At 43.9% G+C, this 12,053-nt stretch overlaps 1 protein-coding gene across 4 annotated transcripts in view; it reads left to right on the top strand.

Annotated features, from left to right (window-relative positions):
* SEMA5B (semaphorin 5B) overlaps positions 1–12,053 on the top strand; it is a 261,873-nt gene that overhangs the window by 127,647 nt on the left and 122,173 nt on the right. The gene's annotated exons all lie outside the window — the stretch shown is intronic.

The raw sequence follows: 12,053 nt of genomic DNA, 5'->3' as shown, positions 1-12,053 counted from the left end.
GTTGTTATGGATGATGGTTGAATTGGTGCTTTTCCTTACACCTGCTATCCACAGGCCAGTGCAAGTGGGCTGGTGAATAACATCCTCTTTGATGCTTTGCAGGGTTTTCACTCTGAGGTTTCACAGCAGTCACATATTTCAGGCAGTTTAGGGACTACTGGTCTAAGAATCTCCACTTCCAATTCTGCTGCAGTCTCCCAGTAACCTTGTGCTGTGTTGAAACTGTGTCTCAGTTTCCTTTCTTCTAAATGGATTCAGTAGTGTTTATATACCTCTCATGGCTGGCTGGATCCAGTTCCATGAAGTGGTAAGTGAGAGAGAATTTGGACATGCCTGAATACAAGAGAAGTAAATTGATTTAAAATTATAGCGACTGACATTTTTTGTTGTTTTTTTTTTTTTTTTGTATGTATTTATCACTTCTGCCAGTAGTTTTTCACCTGGACACTCAACAAGGTCTTAAGAATGTAAGAGGGAGCCTTTGTACTGCAGTGTCCTGCTACACCACACAAAAATGTGGACAATCCTTTTACTGTCCCTTTGCCATGTGGAATTACCCTTGTTCTTATCTCAGTTGGATTTTCCATGAGTGTCTGTGTACCCATAAGTTGCTGTCTGTCCAATCCGTCCATGCACCCACATGGCACTTGGCTCATGATGCTGGTATTAATATTATTTCTGCATTCACCCTGGCCTTGTGCGTTAAGCTCGGTATGCCAGCATCAGCAGCTGCTGAATCTCCTTGCTAAAAGTGGTTTCCTCCTAAATGTTGAAATATTGATTTTGGTTCCCACTTAAGGCCTTGCAATGCGTCTCTTGTTACATTCTTTGCTAAAGGCAATTAAGTACCTTGCAGTGTGTCTCTAGTTAGGTTCTTTGCTAAAGGCAATTTAGCAGTGGTTTTGTGACCTTTGAGATAGGGTTTCCAGGAAGAAAACAGTCAAAGGCTTCCTTGCTGACCTTTCAGGGTTCTTCTGGAGAGCTTTACTCTTCTTTGGAGAGGAAGAAACTGTTCTCTCTTCATTTGGAAAGTGTAAGAGGTTTCTTGTCTGTTTGCCATTACCTGTGCTTTAAAGGTTTAAATGGATTAAAGTAAATTAGCAAAATCTTTAAGCCTACATGATATGGCACTGGCTCTAACCTTGCTCTGGTGGGTAAATAAACGTTGATTTTAATTGCTAAATAAGTCTGGCCATCTGTTAAACCGGGGAGGGTGAAAGGAGAAACCCTTGCGGTTAAAAACGTGTTGGAACTCAGTTGGATATTTAAATAGATCATACAATAATGAGGATGTTATTGATAAAGAAATGAGAAAAAGTGTGTACTCTTCCTAGTAGCCAGGAGCACCAAACTTTTTAGAGTTTATGGAGTACATGTTTGTGGGATCCAGCACTCAGATAAATCATTCTGCAGGGAATATTAAGAGTCCTGATTCCCGATTTTGGGGAATAGATGGGCATTTTTGGCATTCAGTATGTGTATGTCTCTGCAGAAGTGAAGGCTGTGTAAATACACTCATGATCTGCCAATTTGCTTTGTTGAAATCAGGCAAGAATTTTTCACTCCTCCCCTTTTACTGTTCTCATTCCCTTCCTGCCTTTAATGATAGAAGGCAAAGCCAGTTACGAGTTAATTAGAACTTCCCAATTATAGAAAAGAAAAAAGGATTGAAATTTCACACACATCAAGAAAATGCCCCAGATTATCATAAACCCAAATGATAAGCTCTTAACCCAAGTTAGAGTCGTGGTTATTGGTTATCCTCAACACCTGTTTCCTCAGGACTGTTCATGATACAGCCTAATCCTGTGTTCACTGCTGATGCAAAACACATAGAAAGAAAGTTAAAGGCACCTTGTTTCCACTGCACGTGGTATTTACGTTCTGTGGAAGAGGGCTCACACCTCCAGACACATCTCAGTTTGTCATACAATTTACCTTAAAACTGTAGCCTGTTCTGCACAAGCAGGTTTAGGCTGCAAGGGGGGGACCAGCAGGGAAATGTACGTCTTAAATGCTGTTGCAAATTGCTCTAAGGATGTCTCTCTGCTTAATTGTGTAGCCTGTGGGCTTCCTGTGGGTCTCCAAATACATCATCCCATGGATCACAACCTGCCATACAATGGGAACGTTGAGACAACAACTGCAAGAGTGACCCCAGCAGCCGCTCTGCTGCTGCTCCTGCTGCCAGGGGAGAGCATTACTTGGCACCAGCAGTCTTCAGTGGATGGGTGGCAATAATAAATAAGGCCCCAGACCATTCAGTCATATGGGATGCATTAATGTACTGTCAGAATGAACAGACTAGCAAAACAATTTATGTCACAAAAGAGTCAAAGAGCTTCTTTTTCACAACACTGCTGCCCAGGCTTCCCATCGCAAGACAAAGGCATTGCTGGAACATGTTTTGCGTTCTCCAGCCTTCAATTCCCACCTTGCTTGTGCTCGGCCTCTCTTTTTACTGTATTTTTCCAGATTATGATATTCTTAACACCCACCCCTGGTGGAGGTCTGCTAGATAATATCCACATCATGGCAGAATCCAAGTAAAACTCCTTTCTGTCTTCTTTTCTGAGAATTCTCTGTTTTCTGTGTGTCTTCTCTTGTTTACTGTAGCTCACCTGCATGACTCAGTGTTTTCTTTGAGCACGCATCTCTTTGTATTGCAATGGGAGGGGTGAAAAGAGAGAATACAGCGCATGACCTACCCATTTAAGCAGAAAGGAGTCTACATATGCAGGAAGGTTTTACTTTAGCTGTGTTTTAGCTGAAGACACATCTGCTGCCTTACAGAGGCCATTCCCCAAACCACCTGCCACTACTTGTGACCTAGAGAAAATGGCCTAGACAAGCCAGGGACCTAAATTCTGGTCCTAAATGTCCTTATCTTGCATGCTCAAGATCAAAGTTTGCAGTGCCAGGTGAGACAGGGGCTGGGAGTGGGCTGTGGGCTGAACAGTTTGCCCTAGCAGACCGCGTACTGCTTGTGGGGGCCAGGTTAAGAATTTGTGCTGTGAGCGCTGTCCTGTCTGTCTGTAAGGCACCAAGCTAGCACAGCGGTGCCCCAGTTTCTCTGGGGCTTATACATGATGCTCACTGTACAGCTCACCAACAATAACATGACCGGTATAGGCTTTTCATAATTAGATTGTTCTACTCTGTGCTTATAGAAAACCTGGTTAAAGTTTGATTTCCCTTGTTAGATCAATATGAAAATGATCTTTTACTTCCCAGGAGCCTGTTTCTGGGGTCTTATTACCTGTTTGGCTGTGAGTGGGTAGCTACATTAAGGATCTTGCCTGCTTGTTTGTTTTTCAGTGGGTTGAAAAAATAGTGAAACAAGTCATAAATATTCTTCATGCATCCTTCTATATTTATGCATGCATGCACACATGCGTACAAGTCCCATTTAACCAAACATTACATCATCCCAGCACAGCTCCAGTGCAGACCACGCTGGTAAGCCTAAAACCAGAGAAAATGTTTCAGGTTCCTTTCAGCTATGATCATCTTTCTGGCCTTCTCCATGTGTCTCTTATAGTCAGGAGATCGGTCCCCACATTGGCAACTGGGCTATGCCCTTGCCATGCAGATGTGTTTCTTAACATGATCATTATTATACAGCTGCTTCTTAGACATCGAGCTATGTTAGTCATTACATTGTTATTCATTAAAGACATTTGGAGCTCCCTTTGTAACATGCCCCTCGGGAAAGCCAAAAACGTCTTCTGCCATGGCAATGCTGTATAAGATCTGTTGCTTCAGGAGCCGGAGCCATGACTGACATGTGCATATAAGTTTGTAATGGGTGGAGAGTTTGGTTTCAGCTTGTTTACCAGGGAAGTGCTTAAAAGTTTGCAAACTCATCTGTGTTATATGAATCACTTGGATGTTCACAGCTCAACTGGAAATGAGTTGTAGACAGGTTTTCACTTGCAGTTTGTGCCATTATTTATTTCTCTCTAGTTTTATCCATTAAATCGCTGTGCTCAGAAAAAAAACCATGACAGACTCCCAGGTCTTTCTCTGTTCTGTCTGCCAGTGCTTTCTCCCCTGGGTCATGGCAGTTTGTGTAAGCCGAAAGAATATCATTTGTGCTCCCCTGCTTTAGTAATTGCAGCCTGCCTTTGTCCCCAGAAGCACCTCAGGTAATCCCATGCTGAAGCATAGGAGAGAGGTGCACTTGGTTAAGTAGCTTATATCCCAGATCTTCTCAGGACTGCAAATCTCAGCTTGGCAGCCTGTATCATCGCTGCTGGTGTGAGTTCTGGGCATGCAGCATTTGGCCATTGTCTGCTTCTCAATCTCTGCTAAATGCAGGCAAGTTGTTCTGTCTGTTGCCTCAGGTTTTTAAAATGTATTAATTTGAGAGTGTTTAAATCTGGGATTTCACTTCAGACTGACTGTAATTATTGCCTCTTACCAGATGAATGTGATTCAGGTTGCTTGAATGTTGCTTGCTATATATTTTCTCAATATTTTCTTTTTTTAAACAACATTTTATTGAAATGTGGCCAGCTTCAAACTCTGAGATCTGTGGGGAGCAGTTAAGTGTTTGCTTGTTGTATTGAAAGCAAAAGCTGTTTTAACTTTGTGGGCTGAAGGATAATAGGGTATGATTTATTCCCTTTGAAGGTTCCTGATGTTTTACCAAACACCCCCACTATTTTTGATTTGGTCACTAATACACTATTCCCTTTACTGTACATTGATGCAAGGAAAGAAAACACACCACCACAAAACACATTAGCACCTTCCCGCTCCAAAAGCCAGATAGGAAAGCCTCTTAGGAAATTCTGATAAAGATTTAAACTTTTCTTGAGCAAGTGTGATTTTGAGAATCCAAACAAAAACTTTAGGTAATATTAGATGAAGGTTGTAGAGTGAAGTCTGAGAAGTGGATCTGGCAAAATGTTAAAGGGAAGGCAAACACGGTATGGTTCTTCTAGCTCATAGCCTTGCTGCCCTTGAATCTCCACACGAGGAGTCCAGACGTAACGAATGATGGAGTGCTGACTGTAACTGGTGGTATCCCATGCATGAGATTGGGATGCTATAGGAAATTTGACCTTCAGTGCATTTCAGTTTAGATTTTGTTTCCATTAAGCAAGCCTTGTGGCAATTTTCTTTTTAATCTTGAAAAATGGAACTGTAGCAAATGAAGCTGATATTTTCTTCTTTAGGGCTGATTTAGAATTTGTTTAAAAATTATGACTAATAAAGCCATAAATATACAGTGGTTAGGGAAGTAATTTGCTCTCAGGCAAAACTTCTGAAAATTACACCCAACAGCTCTCAATATATTTTTCATTCCGTAATAATAATTATAACAATAATGATGCTAGTTCTTTGCCACTTCCCCCTTAACGATGTCCAAGGCACTTCACAAATGAGTGCAATGAAATTTGATTGAAGAAATGATTCAGTGTGCTGTTCCTTCAGGCCTCAAGGAGAAAGGGGGTCTTGGAAGAGCGCCCTTCATTCACAAAAGGCTTTAGACAGAGCAAACCACTGGCAAGCAGGAGAGAAAAGGAAGACTGTGTTGGAGCTTCAGGAGGCAAAGTTTTTGGGTAACTCAAATAAAGAAGCAGGGGGAGGTGATTTTCCAGTTTCCATGTGCTTGGTCCTTCCTCCAGTGCAGCAGTTGAGTGCAGGCCATAGAAGTGGGCTGCCTCTCTTCAGATCCTAGACAGCACTGATTCAGAGAAAGGAAACATGGTGGGAAGCAAAGCAAAGTGCTTATCTTCTTCTGTGTTTCAGTGCTAACAAAAACATGCCTTACAGAGACCTCATTTTCAGTTTTTACTTTGTCTAGTTCCCTAACTGAGTAAGCTGTGAGTCAGTGCTATGGCAGACCTCGTTTATTGAGCACGTAAGCTTCTGATGAGTATTAATATGTCGTGTTCTCTTAAAACCTTCCACGCACCTTGAAGCCAGTGGGATTGTGGACTTGGAACCAAGTGTGTGCTTCTGTGCTGAACAAGGCCACAGCCAAAGCGCACAGAACCAACACACCAAGTCTGTGCAATGCTGGTCCTAGGGAGCTCCCTAGGTAGCAACCCTTGGTCCAGCTGGTCAACTTGTTCTTCTAACACGGTTGAATCAAGTGGCTAAGAAATCTACTGTATTCCTGGGCCTGATATAGGGTTATCTGCATGAGAGGTTGTAATCTGCAATGCACAGTGGACTGGGTTAGAGGGTTTTGTGATCATTTCTAGCTTTGGGAGGTGCAGATAAAATCCTGAAGAAATCCTTGTGCTTTGGCCAAAACCCCTCAGATTTTACATATCACCCATCCTTTCCTTTCTGCTAGCATTGGGCAGTCCTTAGAACGCTTTTAATGAGAGTGCTTGAGTTGCAAAATTCTGATTTGTGTTTTATACACAGGGATTGCTCCGTTTCACAGCACATTAACGAAGAGGTGCAGGTCATCAGTGAAATGTGGTCTTTGATAATCCCATACTCTTATCAGACAGCTTCCAATTTAAAAACACTGATTCTTATGAGAACAGGTTCATTTCAAAACTCTTTAAGGATTTTACGGCCCCTGCTCTGATTCATTGTTGTAACTGACTCACGATGGGACCTTTGTCCACAGAAAACAGGAGCCCTCCTAGGTCCAGCTAGCTAAAATGTGCAGATTATACATTTGACTTGGTATCTCCAGTTCAGTCTCTGGTGAGCTGGCAAAGAGGGTCAACTTCTGTTCGTCAGAATCAGACACATCTGCTTCTGTGGCAGATCTGGGTACCTGCACGTGAAACTCAAGGAGACTTCAGCCATCATTTCTCTGCCCTCTGTCAATATCCTGCAGTGAAATATTCTCGATATTCTCGCTGTGAAAACAGTTGTCTTGAATCTTGCACCATCTCCGTTGGCACACGTGTCTGATGTAGACATACAAACGTAAGGACAGTGAGAAAAAAAAAACCTGCCTCCAGATGTGGAGGAGGTGGTTTGAACGATGACTGAACGATGACAAAGGAGTGTTTTTTTCCATCAGACCGTAGTGGCTGTAGGAGCCAAGATGCAGCTTGCTTTCCTGTCTGAAAAGAGGGATTACAGCGATCAGAATGCCACAGGAAGCTGCAAGTGATGCATGAGCACTCACCTTATCGTTCTCAGCGAGGGAGATTGCGTGACAGCTGCAGGGCTTGTCTCGGTAAACAATGGATCACGATTCTTAAACACTCTGCACCATTCGTAAGAAAACAGGAAAGCTCAGGGGGAGCTAACAGCAGGGCTGCGTGTGCCACTGGTTAGCGTGGTTTCACAAGGTTGTGGTGGGGCACAACCCTGCTGGCTGGCTGTCCTGCGAGTACGGCTCGATTGGACTTCTGCCTGCCCTTCACCATGTGCAGATAGGTGAGGAGAACCCAAGTGAGAGAGAGAATGGGCCAGGAGTGGCCTAGAAGTACAGAAGAACTGCAGAAATGTGAAGAAATGGGAATGTGACTCACAGCCCTTTGATCTCCTTCCTTGGGGGACCCCCAGGACAACATAACAGCCAAATGTCCCTTACTGGGAGCGGGCACCAGTTCATGCTTATTATCTGGTGTTTTCTTTATCTGGGGTTGAATCCCTGGGTTCTTCCTGACAGACGAGTGTGTTTTTCCAGCTGCTCCATATTAATAATAAAAAAGTAAATAAACAAGCAGTCATAATTGTATTTTTGCAAAAATTAGGTTTGGACTATGTTCTTCTTTCTCCATATTGAAACAATTTAGCAGCACTTGTTTTGAAGAAATGATTAAAATTTAGAAAACAAGGAATAAATATGCTCAGTATGCATTAGCAGCAGTTAGTGCCTCCTGCACATTGCGTGCTTTACGGATAACGAGGCGTGGATGGCTTAGTTGATGGCTTTATCACCAAACTATTTAACAATTTAAAGACCTGAGACACCAAATGGTTTCATGATTTCCCCAAGACAGAGAGGGCTCCAATGTTAGTGGTGTTGGGTACTTGGAACCATGCCTACATCTCCAGGTGCCATTTCTCTCTTGGGATGAAAGATGCTCAGCGAGGTCAGTTCAAGGAGGAAGTGTAGGCGGTGAAGAGATGGCACAAAATTGTCTAGATCTGACACAATTTTAAATGATAGCATGACTTGGTTAATATGATCACTGTGGTTACTTGGATCTTCAGTTCCTTTCTTCCCTTCAAGGTGGTAAGGAGCAAAGCCTCCTCCTTTTACTTGGTAGTTGAGAGATGGGACTCTTCTCTCTGTCTTGATACCAAGAGAAAAAGTCTTACTCTTTTTTCTTCCAGTCATTTCCTATCCACATGCTCTTGGACAGGTTGGAGAGAGCAACACTTGTGCTTCTTGGATCTCCTTGGAAGGGAATGGTGCTGTGCACCCAGCAGTCGTGGCAACCCTCACACCCCTGGTGGGTTAGCTCATTGTTTCTCACATCCTGGGAGTTTTGTAGTTGGCTGAGATGGAAATAATTGAATTGTCAGGAAATGAGGAAGGTAAAGACTGCTAGAAAAGAAAGAAGTGCTAGGAGGAGCGGTCAATGAAAACCATGAATATAAGACAGCTGGAAGAATATCTAAATTGGATTTGGATATTGAGGGCAGAGATAAGGTGACAGCTGGCTATGGCATGGGCTGGGGTTGACCCATGTTATGGAAGGGAGTGTACTCTGCCAGAAGCCTTTGAAGTCCTCATGTACATGTACATGAGCAGAGATCAGAGATTTAGGAAGGCAATGAAGCTGGATACTGCAGCAGTTGGGATTAGGACGTATTTAATGTACAATTAAAGATTTCAACAGCTCAGGTTAAAGAACGAGAGAATACCAGTAATGAGGTGGAGGTGGTGATGGGAAGACAAGACAGCAGGGTGATATGCATGTGTAGGAGGATTTTTGGGGTAAAGCCAGCTTGAGTTTTCTGGCCTCCTGAGTAAAGTTGAGCTCTGAGTGCTGACACATTTGTTTGCTCAGCTCTGCCCGCGCATCAAAAGATTTCTCCTTCCCCTGACAATTTTGCTGAATTGTGGGGTGTTTTTCTGTTGTGGAGCCTTTTTTTCTACATCTCAGCATGGGGTAGGAGTGAAACATTTTCAAAGACTATTGCACTAACCTGTGGTGTGACCTACAACGGAGAGCTAAAATTTAAAGTGAGGCTGATATTAAAATATGATTCATTGCCAGCCTAATAACGATAATGCTGTAAGTTGTCAGTAACTTTTATGCATCGTTGGAGGTGTCCACACTTGCTGTGTTTGAGAGGACAGGTGGTAGCATGGGTAGTCATTAGCCTTCTGAGCTTTGGTTGCAACCTTGCTTGCTTTGTCACCTATGGGCTCTGGTCGGTGACCCGTACAGAATGGAAACTGTGACCTCGCTCGTAGCCGGCAGCATTGTGGAAAGTGCTCTGAATATTATCTCAGGATAATTGATGCAGAGGATGATCTGACTTTGCAGGCCTTGACAAGTGAATAGATTTAAGATAGTAGGTCTCATTCTGAAAAGGGATCATTTCATCAGCGTATACCAAGAAGGCAGACTGAAACTTTCCTGTACATGACAAAGTGATTTACATCTGTCTGTTGGTCATTTGTTGGGATCCAACACTGAGAGCCCTCCATGCTAGAGGGTAGTCTGGAAAAGATCTAAGTGGTTGGGTACTTGCAAACTGCAGTATCTACCAGTTGCTGAAATAAATCAAAAGGAGAGAAGATTGTACAGTTACAGAAGTCATGACAGTCATCTGGCCTCCCCATGAGTGCTGAAATACTCAAATACAGAAATTAAATATGCCATAAAGTAGTAGCTGAGTTAAGAGAACTTTTAAGAGACCATCTTGAGGCAGTAAGGGAAGCATTCATGTGTGGTCAGGTTAACACTGCACAAAAATAGGTTTGAATGCTGCAGAACAGGTAATTTACTTATGCCCATTGAGTCTGGCAGGACCTCAATTCTGTACATGTGCTCCACCTCATTACACAAATCTTTACTGTTGAATCAGCTGATTTTTCAGGGACTTTATATAATTCATCTGCTTCAGGTTGTATTTTCTGGAATGCAGTGCCTGGAGCTTCCTTCACGTTTGACTTCCCTGTCTTCCTCCCTTAAGGTCTTTTTATGACCTTTGAGGTTTTTCTCCCAGTCCTCCCATTTTTAGCAGGAGACTCGTGTTCCTACACGATGGCACAACTAGCGGCTATACCTGGCACTACTCATGAGGAGCTATTCCAAAATAACTCCATGTGTGGACACCCTTAATGTGTGACTACACTGCTACACAAAAGAATGAAAAGGGCTCACGCGGATGTGCCTGAATTAGCTTTCAACGAGCTAGCTCCCATGAAGATAATGACTTTGCAGCTGGCACTGAGGTATTCATGTTGAGCTGCAAGCTCTGCCCGAAACACAGGAGAAAGACTTGGACGAACAATTCAAGCTGAGACTTCTGCTCTTGCAGCCTCACTGGTATTCAGAGGTAGTCCAGACAGGAGCATGGGTGGTTTTTATATGTGGATACATCCTTACATTGCACAAAGAGTCCTTGGTCCTATTTTGTTTAGCTTCTTTTGCTCCAGGCTAGGCAGTCCATGCTGAGAATTACTCCAGAAGAGATGCTCTTGAATACCGCAGTGGTTAGCCAGGCTCCATCCACCTCGCAATGGCTTTACGATTTCAAGGCACGGGTATTTAACCTCTCTGCTATTTCAAGGTGTGTGCTGGCTGCACGGAGCTGTTACGGCCTGCTGGAGAAGGGAGCTGTGAGTGGCCTCAAGTGAGCTGAAGCAGTACGTGCTGTCCTTCAGGCAGGGAAGTCTCAGCGCAGTGTTTACACACTTCTTCCCTCCAAAACACACAGCGTCAGGGGGAGGTGGGGAGCAGCTGGTTTTGAGGAGATGAAGGCTCAAGCATTACCAGGTTTACCACGTCTTCAGAAGCCGATCCAAAACCCATCAAGCTCGGTGGAAAACTGCCAATGATTTGAAGAGCCCCTGGATCAGGCCCTTAAAACCCAGCTCCTCCAACTCAGCACGCCAGCATATGTGCAGCTGATCCTTGTCCCGCTCCTGCGCCCTCGGGGACCCGGTGCGGAGCAGCGCTAGCAGGCTGCAGAGACCACCCTCCGAAATGGCAGAGGGCCTCTTTTCACCTTGTCTCCTGCATGCACAGCTGTGCCTGCAGACGTGCATCTCCTGCGGAGCCCCGTGCTCCTGCAGCTGGGCACCTGAACCACCTCGAGCCGCGCTCGGGGAGCTTCAGAGGCACCGAATCAGCTGGGTGGTGTTGGAAGCTATTAAACTGCTGTTTGTCCGTCCTAATGTGGAGGAAGTGAGAGCAGGGATCTTTAACCCCCTGGAAATGATTAGAGGTGAGGAGCACAAAGGAGGCCTTGATGAGCGTTTCGCCCCTAAGCGATGTGGTTCTTAGCTTTCCGGCTCCTGCTGCCGACATGCAAAGCCAGGGCCTTGGGTTTTAATTTTTCATACTGTTTTTAAACAGATACTTTTGCAAATGTAAACATGCCCCAGCACTGAAGGTTTCCAGCCAAATTAAAGAGTCAGCACTGGAAAAATCAGCCTTCTGAGAAAGGTCAAATACAAGTAAACTCTGGAGTTCATTGGGTCCATATGTGTAAACTTCAGCTAATATGGGCTAGGCCCAGGGCAGCACTTACCTTGCATAACTGAGCTTGTTTCAAAATGAAAGGCTAGAACTGTCCTTAGGGATGCCTGTGGTCTGAGCACTAAATTTGAATGTATCGAATGAAAAAAGACCCATGTCCTGGCTCTGTTTCCATTCCGCTTTATCCCTTCCCTCTAACAGGAAGACAGAAGGTTTGGAAGGAGAATGTGCCGTTTGGCATTAATTCTGACAACTCACATTTAGACATTCTTAGCTGAGACCATGCTGGGTTTAATAATCTCCAACTACATGCCTATAAAAGCTTAATTTTGCTATGAGGATGCATGCCTTGAAGCCTTTAATTTAATAACCGGGAAGGGTTTCTTTATAAGTTGTACCACCTGCAGTAGTAATAGAAATCAAGACACTGCCTGTTATTTCTTGGCTTGATTGACA

The sequence above is a fragment of the Anas platyrhynchos genome, chromosome 7 (assembly GCF_047663525.1).
Source record: "Anas platyrhynchos isolate ZD024472 breed Pekin duck chromosome 7, IASCAAS_PekinDuck_T2T, whole genome shotgun sequence".
Lineage (NCBI taxonomy): Eukaryota > Metazoa > Chordata > Aves > Anseriformes > Anatidae > Anas > Anas platyrhynchos.
The sequence above is the reverse complement of the archived record's forward strand: the minus strand, read 5'-3'. Positions and strand labels throughout refer to the sequence as shown.